We start from the raw sequence: 12,090 nt of genomic DNA on the forward strand, positions 1-12,090 counted from the left end.
CCCAGCAGCGCTCTTAGATCCAAGGACTTAGGTCAGCTGGTCCAGTCCATGGGGAAGCAGCATTCAGCTGTTATGCTGCAAACAAGTGGAACAAACTGCCAGTGGAGATTAAACTTTCATCAAATGTAGACACTTTTAAATCCAGGTTAAAAACATTTCTTTTCTCATGTATCTATGCATGAAATCTGCACGGTATCTTTTGACTTATCTTGACTGTTGCTTGTTTTTAAATGATTTTATTTGTTTCTCTTTATATTCTTTTACAGTATGTATTTTAATGCTTCTTCCACTCCCTGCTGCAATGCTTTTATTTTATGTAAAGCACTTTGAATTGTTTGTACATGAAATGTGCTATATAAATAAATTTGATTTGATTTGATAGATAAAAATCAGGAGTTTCATTCAAAGTAAACACAAGAAACTTGGAGAAAGAAAATGGACCCAGTGAATAATTCCCTAAATTCAACCATTAATCTTCTAATACTGGCTCAGTACCGAATGAAGAATCTCCTGATCCCTATATAAACCAGTGAGCAGTGCTGACAAACATGAGATTGGGGTCATCAGGTGGGCACCTCCTTTCATCAGTGTTTCGTCTAGTTGGGCCCACGACACCTCCAGGAAGCTAAATGGTGATCACTGATCATTGAGAGTCACTCCCCTAATGCCAGCCATCACTTCTCCTCGCACCACAACAACAATCTTTTCTTCCACAACCACAAGCTACCCCAGCCCCTCACCAACTGCAAAGCAGTCATGGCAGGGATGGGATTCAAACCCTGGTTCTGGTAGGGGGTAATGAAAGTATAGATGATGCCAGAGGAGGCAGGACAAGACTCACTAGCAGATTCAGCAGACAAACTCACCCAAACAGTCCTTCAGTCACTAAAAATGCCAGTAAATGTAATATTCACGTTCAATGTCAAGATGTTGAGATGAAAAAGAATTCTCTTATACTGACTTTTCTTCCAAGTGGACTAATGCTTCTTTTTGCTGCCACATGCTTGCAGCTGCCTACCTAAAACTGCTCAAATGCTTTATAACTACTATACAGTACACCAGTAAAATTAAGTTCATTTATAATTTGCCAATTCACAGCATAAATAGATGTATAGCCAGGTTAAAGAGAAAATCACAAACATTCATACAGCTTTATACAGCACTTCTTGGTCAATACAGTGTTAAAGGCTATGCAATGCTTTTCCTCTATCACACCCATTCACACTGATGGATGTGACAGAGACAATATGGGGCGCAGTTTCTTGGCTAAGGAAACTTTAACATGTGACTCAGGCATGCAAGGAATCTGACCACTGACCTTCTGATTAGCAGACTCCATCATCCCCATACAATTTACCCAGTCTAGGGGTTGTCTATGACATTGCAAAAAGTATTCACTCACCCATCCAAATTATTAAATTCAGGTGTTCCAATCATTTCCATGGCCACATGTGTAATTCAAGCACCTAGACATGCAGACTGCTTCTGCAAACTTTATGGGTCATTCTCAGGACCTCAGTGAATTCAGCGTGGTAACGTGATAGGATGCCACCTGTGCAACAAGTCCAGTTGTGAAATTTATTCGCTTTTATGGTTGAAACCTGCTTAGACATGGATAAATATGAAGAACAAAGGAGTTTTAACTTGGTTTGACTGAAGAATTAATTTCATAGAAAAAAATCCAAATTTCGCCTTAACTCCTCAAAATAAGGTTATTGCTGTGTTTCTTTCTCATACAATGTCATGTTCAGGCACTAAATTGGACCCACGATGCAGACAAACAGACTCAAGAGGTTGGTGAATGAGAAAAGGTTTAATTTATTTTGTCCATATGAAATCAGGGGGGAGCAGGAACACAGGGGCTGCCAGCAGGAGCCGAAAAGGGGATTCCAAGTTCCAGGATAGATGTGATATATTCCAGAGGGTTGGAGGTGAAGTTGGTGCTTGAATCCACAAGGTAGAACTGAGCAGAGCAGGGCAGAACAGAGCTTAGTGTCTTCAGGTGAGGCGAAGATGGTTCCAGAGGCAGGAGAGCTGAACTGAGCTGAAAAGAGCAAAAACAGAGTTAGTGTTTTACAGGCACAGGGGCTAGACATTACACTCACAAGGACGTTAACGATCTGGCAACAAGTGGAGAAGTGAGCCAGTCTTTTATCTTGAGTCCTGATGGTTGATGGACTACAGGTGTGAGTGGCTCCAACTCCTCCCAGCTCCCCTAGAGACAGACAAGAGAGACCCACAAGAGGGAGACACACTGGGATCCTGACAGTACCCCCCCCCCCCCCTTAATGGGGAGCCTCCTGGCGACCCCCAGGTTTGGTAGGGTTGGCTTCATGGAACTGTCTCACCATCACAGGGTCCAGGATGAGAGACCGAGAAATCCAAGACCGCTCCTCTGGCCCATATCCTTCCCAGTCCACTAAATATTGCAGGCCCCTGCGGCGCACATCCAGGAGCGTGCCCACTGTAAAAGCAGGATGGTCATCAATAATCCGGGGGGGAGGAGGGGGATCGGTAGGAGGGCAAAGGTCGCTGCAGTGGACAGGCTTTAACTGAGAAACATGGAAGGTGGGGTGGATGCGAAGGGACTTGGGAAGTTTGAGACGGACAGCAGATGGATTAATTATCTTGATGATCTTGAAAGGACCCAGGTAACGGGGGGAAAGTTTACGAGAGTTGGTCTTGAGAGGAATGTTTCTGGAAGATAACCAAACTGACTGACCTGGGTTAAATTGGGGGCTGGGACCCGGTGTTTGTCAGCTGCCAGTTTGGTCTTGGCAGAGGATTGGAGGAGGATGGTCCGGGTTCTGCTCCAGATGTTATGGCAGCGGCGGAGGTGGTGCTGGACTGAGGGGACTGACAATTCCTCTTCCTGAGAGGAAGAAACAAAGGTGGTTGGTAACCAAGTGAAGCCTCGAAAGGTGACAAACCTGTGTCAGAGCAGACCAGAGAATTATGGGCATATTCGACCCATGGGAGGAGGGTGCTCCAAGCTGAAGGATTGGAGGCAGTAACACAGCGGAGAGAGGCTTCTAGATCCTGGTTAGCCTGTTCGGTCTGTCCATTAGTCTGAGGGTGATAACCAGAAGTCAAACTACTTGAGGCACCTAGGCCAACAACATAACAGATAACAGAACACATATAAGAAAGTGAATTATGCCGTCAGTGTTGAGAGCACTACAACCCTACAATATATGCCTGCCACCCCTCTACCACCCCATGAATAAATCTCTAGAATCGCCACTGGTAACCATATGTGTTGTACTTACACCATGAATTTACTACAACAACTTTGGCCACCTCTGGCTGGTTGTGCAACGTCTGAAAATAAATTGTATTTGTGCCCAACTCACCGATGAGATGGCTCCAACCGCGCAATGCGCCTCCCTCCAACCGAGTGCCGACGATGCTGTTTTGAAAGATGAATGAATCATGTGTGCCCCCAGGCCACCGTTTCGCCATTACCGCGCCGCTAGAATCATCTCTTAAATAGGCGGTTGAATAATGAGCCATCACTCTTCCAATTATGGAGTTGTACTTGTTTAATTTTTTTATTTATTTAATTTGCGTTTATGTTTATATTTATGTTGAAGTCAAATAAAACATGGGCCTTCTTTGAGGTGATAAGTCTGTAATTTTAACCTAGGGATTTTGAAAAGAACGTACACACGACCTACGCATGTTTTTCATCTTACGCAAGTTTGATAAATGAGGGCCAGTGTGTGTTACAGATGCGGGTTGACTAGCCACAAGGCAGATGACTGTGGAGCCAGAACAGCTAAATGCATGTACTGTAAAAAAGTGGGTCATTATGCACGAGTTTGCAGAAAGAAGACTGCCGACAAAGAGAGTAGCAATAGCAACACTGAATCAAAACAAAGAAAATCAGAGTCAGGCAGAACCAAAGCGGAGAAACTAAGAAATGTGGATGAATACAGCTCAGACAGTTCGGACGAGTTTGTTTATTCAGTTGACCCTGAAGGAAAAGAACCAATTCAGATTAATGGACAAAGAGTGAAAATGGTAATAGACACAGGAAGTGGCAGAAACTTCATATCTGACAGTCTTTACAACAGACTGTTCAAAACAAACACAAAGCTGAAAGTGACAACGAAAAAGTTGTATGCATATGGGCAGAAAACACCATTACCATGCATGGGATTTTTCGAAGCTGAGCTTTGCTGGAAGGGAATCAGAATGAGGGACGATGTCTATGTGATCAGAGGCGATGTTGAGCCACTTCTAGGACGGATGTCCAGCTTTTCACTGAAAATACTGAACAAGAGGGAGACAGTCAGTGCAGTACAACAGTCTCAGAGATTTCAGAACTTGTTTGAGGAATATGGAGAACTATTCAAAGGATTAGGAAATGTCAAAGGATACACACACAAGATAACAGTGGATAAGTCTATACCACCTGTGGGACAGTGAAGGAAGCTGTGAATCAGGAATTAGACAAAATGCTTGAACAAGATATAATTGAAGAAGTGAATGAAGGATCTGAGTGGGTTTCAAATCTACTGCTCACACCAAAGAAAGACACGGCGGAATTGAGGCTCTGTGCAGACCTTAGAAAGGCGAACAAAGCTGTGGAAAGGCATCCAGTACCGACTGTTGATAGCATTCTACAGGCAGTTCAAGGATCTAAAGTCTATGCAAAACTGGATGCAAGGAAAGGCTTCTGGCAAATTGACTTAGAGTCAAGACACCTGACCACATTTATTACACACAGAGGCTGCTACAGGTACAAAAAGGTACCGTTTGGATTATCTTCAGCACCGGAGGCTTATCAGAAGGCTATGGATTCTTTGCTTAGCGGTATGCCTGGAATTGTGTGCTACATGGATGACAGATGACGAGGAACAGTTGGAAGAGAGACTGAGGAGAGTGTTCAAAAGATTTCAGGAGAAAGGACTGACTCTTAACAAAGACAAATGCGTGTTAGGATTGAAACAAATTGAAATACTAGGTCATGTGATCTCAGGAGAGGGAATAAAGCCAGATCCAAGAAAAGTGGAAGCCATAAGCAAAGCACCAAGACCCGAGAACATTTTACAGCTACGTTCATTTTTAGGCACAAGTGGATTTTTGATGAAATTCATACCGGATTATGCAAACCTGTCAGAACCACTCAGGCGACTGACACTAAAAGGTGAAGAATGGCAGTGGACCACAGAGACTGAAAAGTCTTTTAAAGACATGAAAAGAGCAATGGTAAGTCAACCTTGCCTAGCTTACTTCAAGTTAGATGCACCGACCACTGTAATTGCAGATGCCAGTCCATAGGATTAGGAGCTGTCCTACTTCAGAAACAGTCCAATGGACAAAACAAACCAATAGCACATGCAAGTCGCTCACTAACCGCCACAGAAAGACGCTATTCACAAATCGAACGAGAAGCTCTTGGATGTGTCTGGGCCGTAGAGCACTTTAGAACATACCTATGGGGCGGCAAGTTTACCTTACAAACAGAACATAAACCACTGATATACATGTTCAATCCAGAAAAAGCAACAATGTTGCCACCACGAATTCAGAGACTGGGGATGAGACTGCACCCATTCGAATACGACATAGAACATGTGGTGGGAAAGAGTAACATAGCAGATTCTCTCTCAAGACTGCCTTTGTCTGTGGCAGAAGATAGTGAGTACGTTGACACATATATGGAGAGGGTACTCTCTATCATCACAAGTGAAGTACGAGCTATGACACTCGATGACATCAGAAAAGACACACAAGAGGATGATACTCTGAACCAGCTTATCTCAATTATTGAGACTGGACAGTGGCCAACACACATGACAGAGGAGTTGCAACCATATAGGAGATGTGCAGAGGAATTGTCAACACACAACGGACTGATCCTTAGGGCACACAGGATTGTGCTGCCCAAAAGCAAAACAAAGCAGGCCATGAACATAGCATATGAAACACACCAAGGAGTAGTAAGGACAAAACAGTTTTTGAGAAACAAGTTTTATTGGCCAAACATGGATATTGACATTGAGAGATTGATTAGAAACTGCAATGCATGCATTCTGAACCAACCTCTGCATGAAGATCAACCGCTCCAGCCACTAGAGCTACCCCCAAAGCCGTGGACGAAGTTAGATGTAGACCTAGTAGGCCCAATTGACAACAAGCATATACTGACAGTCATTGATTACTATACGTCTTACCCAGAATCAGTTGTATTGTCAAATATAGCATCACAGACAGTTACTAGAGAACTAATGAAGATATTTGCAAGATTTGGATACCCCCTAGAGGTAGTGACTGATAATGGCAGGCAATTTGTGTCCACTCTTTTTGATACTTCTCTAAGAACCTATGGAATCAAGCATATCCGGGCATCTCCTTATTACCCAAAGAGTAATGGCAAGATTGAACGCTTTCATCGCTACCTGAAGAAGGCTTTCAGGGCCTGTAAGTGTGAGGGAAAGAGTTGGACAGACGAACTGTCAAAGATCCTGATGGCGTATCGTACGACCCCCCACAGAGCATCAGGAGAAACCCCAGCCTATCTCATCTTTGGGAGGGATATGCGCACCAAACTACCTCATTGGGAAGAGGAAGAAAAGGAGAACTGTGACATCAGAAAGCATCATAACGAATACAAGAAGAAAATGAAAGAGTATGCCGACAAGAAACATGGAGCAAAAGAACACAGCTTTGAGGTCGGAGACGTTGTATACATTGCAAACCTGGAGAACAGCAAGTTGGATTCAAAATACAAAGATGTGCGTTATGTCATATTGAGAAATACCTCTGACACCTCCTTTGAGATAGTAAATACGGAAAACGGAAGTCGTGTGAACTGAAATGTCAAGCACCTCTGACATGCACCCATGCCAGTGGAGGTCAGCATCCCAGAACCAGAGATAACGGACCTAGACAATGGAGTAGGCCTACCAAAGGATACACAGCCACAGCACCAGCCGACCTCAGAAATACCACAAGAGACTCTCACAGTCCCAGAACCAAAACCTCCAAACTTACCACTCACCACCAGATCTGGGAGGGTTATCAAGAAACCCGCTCGGTACAGGATGTAGCACTTTAAATGAAAAAAAAGAATAATAATAATAATTATGTTGGTGTTTTATGTTCCTTGAATTTTCTTTTGCTTCAGTTTAGTGTTGTTGAAATGCAGTTAATAATAGGAGATTTAATTTTGAAATGTTTTCAAGTCTCAATGTGTTAAATTTAGTTAGGCTGAGTTAAAAATCTACGAGGGGAGGAATGTAGTAGAGTTAATATGAAACGCCAGCTACAGGAGCCGAGAGGGGAATCTCGGTAGAAGACAACGAGGCGCCCATGTAATGTGAAGGTTCGGAAATAAAGGAAACTAAATGAAGACGACATGTTTCATTATTGACCAACACAACAGGTATTGTCTACTACAGGGTCGATGCTCTCTTTTAGCTCTTATCTGAACAGGAAGTCCTCTTATCAATCCAACATCAGTGGGTCCCTAGGACCATAATTTATGAGGGACCCTGCTCAGGAATGCTTCGTCTGAGTCACTAAGGTCTGTGGTCATTACATCCCATGTGGATTGTGAGTCCAATTGGACTCCTGCATGGACCTGAACAGTCCAGAACAAAGCTTTTCTAGTGAGTCCTGTCTCAGCACTGTACCACGAGTTAACTGATGTTTTTTTTTTTTTTTAGTCTGTAGCTATTTCTCCCTGTAACACTATTTTACCCAGATCCTCCCATTTCTGATTTTTTGCTTTGCATAATGAGACATGCAATGGTCTCCACTCTCTTTTTAATTTATTACCTCCGCCAAGGAGGTTATGTGATTTATTTTGTCTGGAGCTTGCACTGCTACTGCAGCTGCACTTTCTGCATCTTCATACAGATAAGTCTGGAGTTACTCTTTTTAATTGTTTTTCATAATCTTCATCGTGCCCTGGGGTATTTTTATACCAAAGAGTACCATGCAAGGCTTCTACTAACATATAATCTTGTAATCTGGAAACTGCATTCTTTCCTTCAGTTAAAAGGGCTGTACCAGCTGGATCTTTGTCCAGCAGATCTAATGTGTAACACTCATAAGGTGATCCAGCTTCTTTGAGAACAAAGAAATCTCCTGCCTTGATTTCCTTTTTACAACAATCTGTCCATCATAATCTCCGTCATCATCTTCCTTTCCGTGAAACATCACTTCGGTTTTTGGTGCGGTATGGCCTTTTCTGTCCCTGCGTTTACTTTCTCTAGTTCCTTCTTTCTTTTCTGCTTGAATCAACCAGAATTTCACATCCTCTATGCCTTCCTTCTCTTCCTCGTTATATCCCTGATAATATATAATTTCATTTGAATTTTAAATCAATAGTTCACTTTGCCAAATTTATTTAATTAATCTCATAGAACCATGGGCGTGGACTGTATTTTAATTTATTTTATTAGAGCTCCCACAAAAGTTTACATAACCAATCTCAATGTAAATACTCTAGGAATCACTAAAATGGTCCAAAATCTCCTTCCCAAAACAGAATTTCTTAAAAGAAGTTGTCCGTCAGAGTCTGTCCAGTCTTAAAAAGTTATCATTGCCGCCAACGTCAGTCAGATATTATTCAGTGAATAAGTCAGTTTGAAGTTTCTCTGTCGAGTCTCTAATCAGTTCAGTATTATTTCTGGATTCATTAAGTCAGTCAGCAACATGCACCAACACACTCTGACTTGCCAGTTTTTTGCTTTTCATTTGGGCAACCTTTTGTCTTTGTTATAATTTCATCCTGCAGCACAACTAATTTTTGTATATTTAAGCTTCCATTAAATCCGTATTTTTACTCTTTTTGGAAGGAATTTAATTTTATCAGGATGAATCTATGCATAATAGCTGTTATCTGCACAATTTATCTTCTTTACTTCTTTATCTTCTTTATAGACACTTTCTTTTCGACTGTTTACTTCCCCCGTTTCCCATTTTGAGAATTTAGTCCAGCTTTTCAACACCTAGGGTGTTCTAATAACTGGTTGTTTTATTCAGCAGGGCAGAGAAAAATCTCCTTTTGTGGTAACCTTCACTTCGACTCTTTCGAGTGGAAGATTCTTGCATATTGCATCCACAAGAGGCTCTCTGCTTACAGTCCTGCTGTATTATATGAGATTATAATCAATAAAAAAAACAGAGTATATATGGGATAACTAACATAAAATGCATTCACAACTCAACAAGTACTTTTCTTAATTAAGTTATGGGTAAAACTGGAGACATTTCTGATCGCCTTACCGATCAGGGCGTGGCCTTGGGACCTCTGGGGCCGTCTTTTTGTGTCTGGTACTCGAACGTTGGCTGTGGATCTGGTGGGTCTCTGTGGTTTGGGTTTGTAGATTGAAATCAGCTCTTTGGGCCCTTCGTTGTGTTTGTTGAGCAGGATGCACCGTCCTGCTGAGGAACCAAAGTAAACTCGTTTAAAATTATCTAGAATAAAAGAACAGCTCTGGATCCGAAGCAGACATCAAACAGAGGAGGTGGTATCATGATGTGGAGGTCTGAGGCTGTATTAGTGGCTCATCACAAGGTAAACTTAACAGTTCATTCAGCAAAATCATGAGCTGCAAATAGAAAGACAGTTTTAACATACCACAAGTTTAAGGCCAAGAAAAGGCTTGAATCCTTAACCATAATCCCTGATAGGGGACATTTTTGTCCACTTGGGGTGTACTTTATCCTCTAATTTCACACTGGAAATAGTGATACTCATCATATTTGGTCCAGTTGGTGCATTTTTGACTATTTTTTCGAATTTCAAACACACATCATATACAATGCAATTTTTCATTGTGTAGAAAAAAAACTAGCAGTTTGTGTTTTTTTTTTTGTTTCTTTACAGAAATTGGTGTTTACATCATATAAACCAGTATTTAAAGGGTTAAACTTTTGAAAATAATTGAAAACTTGGTCGTTATGATCAGAACTGAAGTGGAATAAAAGATCTATGAAAAAAAAAGCGGAAAAAAATATTAACATATGATGTTTTTAGGTCGTTTTAAAAGGGGACAAAAATATCCCTTTTCAGAAATTAAGTTGTGTTTTAAATCAGGTATGAGGGTTAAAGCATTTAAGTTTGCATCAGACTTTCTGGGGTGGTTGTGGGTTGAGCAGGCGCCCCATGTACATAGTCCTCGCTGCAGCTGGCCCCGGTTCGAGTACCGCATCGGACGGCCCTTTGCTACATGTCTTTCCCCCTCTCTCTGCACCCTGCTTCCTGTCTCTCTTGAACCGTCCTGTCAAGGCATAAAAGCTCAAAAAATAATAATAATAAAAAAAGTTTGCATCAGACTTTCTGACCAACAATGTAAAAATTCCACAAACCGAGTGTTGAAAGATTCACAATGGAGCGCCAACGGCTGAATCTGATTAGAGGAAACGTTTGGTGGGAAAGAGAAAGTTAAATAAAAAATGTTTAAGGAGTTCGGAGTCAACAAAGCAACAAAACTCCAACTCATCCCAGCAGAGAACCAGCTCAGTCTCGGTTTGAACTCGACACCAGAAGTCAGGAACTCTCCTTAGTTCTCTAGAACCTGACGTAATTCTGCTGCTTTATTCCTCCAACACAACATTTCAGATAAGAATACCTTCATAAGGGGCAGTCTGTGGTGTAGTGGGCTGAGCAGGCGCCCCATGTACAAGAGGCTATAGTCCTCACTGCAGCTGGCCCCGGTTCGAGTCCCACATCGGACGGGCCCTTTGCTGCGTGTTGTTCCCCCTCTCACTGCTTCCTGTCTCTCTACACTGTCCTATCTAATAAAGGCATAAAAAAAGCCCCCAAAAAAGAATACCTTCATAAGTTTAGGTACCCTTTAATTACTGGTTGTCTCTGAATTTCTTCCTCCATGTTTCTAGCTGCTGATGACCAACCAGCATGCACCATTCGTTCTCCACCAGGGGGCAGCAAACACTCTGTAAACCAGTGGTTCCCAAACTTTCCACAGCCACGTACCCCTTCAGACATCTGACCTCCAGCCATGTACCCCCTACTCCTGCACACACATTCTGTAAACCCCCCCACCACCACACACAGCATATAACACATCAGAAATCACTTAAATTATTATTTTATTCTTAACCAAATATCAATTTCTACCAGCATTTTCAGTGAGCAACACCAGTTCACTTTTGAAAAAATGAATCTACCAAACATTTCTACATTTCTCAAAGATATTCAGTTATAAATCACTTGAAACTGAAAGAACAAACTCACTTCAGCTTTAGTGAGAAGGGTGTGCCTGACAGGACGCGCATAAGTCTGCAATATTGGGCTGAATTTCAGAGAGTCTGAGTCTTAAATCATCCTCCACACAAAGTCTCGCTCTCCATTTTGTTTTCATAGTTGTTAGGGCTGAGAATCCACTCTCACACAAGTACGAGGTGGCACATTTTCACCTTTTTGACGAGGTTGTTAGCTTGGCCCGCCACAGGTGCAACGCAAGTGTGGCGAGGGGAGGTGAAGGACAACGCCACCTGGGGGATTTCACCCCAGGAAATCTCTTACAACAAGCGGACAACACAAGTTCAGTACCCAAATATACAGGACAGAGATGTGGTTCCAAAATAAGATGTTTATTAATTTCAATCAAAATAATTACTAAATGAAGATCTGAAAAGAAAAGGAATTAATGGCACAAAATAACTCAACTTATGAAAATGTAACATTTATTAACAAATATCTTTTACAAACACTAAAATTTATTCTTTAAAAAAGAAAAACACTTATGCTGAAATTAACAAAAGGGGTGAACAGAAGCCAGCTATAGGGAGGCAGCCTACCAAAGGGTGTGTTCCAGGAGTGCAACAACTTACCCACCACGCGTGCTCTCAGCAATCATAGCAAAATGGTGCAGCACTGCAAACTGTGTCCCAGTGAACTTTAACACTACAAACTTGTGAGGGGAACCACACTACCGTGCCTAGCCTCCGCTAAAGCCGACTAATGCCACTAAAAGAAAAGAGAAAAACACAATATTAAACAATTAAAAACACCAGTTGGTCCGAAATAATCTTAAAAGCAAGCTAAAACCCAGGCAAAACAGCAGCCGACAACCTAGATAAAAAGGTGCACAGGCTAAGCCACTG

At 42.0% G+C, this 12,090-nt stretch overlaps 1 long non-coding RNA gene across 1 annotated transcript; it reads right to left on the minus strand.

Annotated features, from left to right (window-relative positions):
* Positions 1 to 1,816: 1,816 nt before the first annotated feature.
* Positions 1,817 to 6,100, minus strand: LOC142382948 (uncharacterized). The gene is made up of 3 exons (XR_012769975.1): positions 6,052 to 6,100; positions 2,723 to 4,275; positions 1,817 to 2,044 (listed from the first exon to the last, which is right to left on the minus strand). It is a non-coding gene; the product is annotated as an uncharacterized LOC142382948 (long non-coding RNA).
* Between the last annotated feature and the right edge of the window lie 5,990 nt (positions 6,101 to 12,090).

This window comes from Odontesthes bonariensis, chromosome 6 (genome assembly GCF_027942865.1).
Source record: "Odontesthes bonariensis isolate fOdoBon6 chromosome 6, fOdoBon6.hap1, whole genome shotgun sequence".
Classification (NCBI taxonomy): Eukaryota; Metazoa; Chordata; class Actinopteri; order Atheriniformes; family Atherinopsidae; genus Odontesthes; species Odontesthes bonariensis.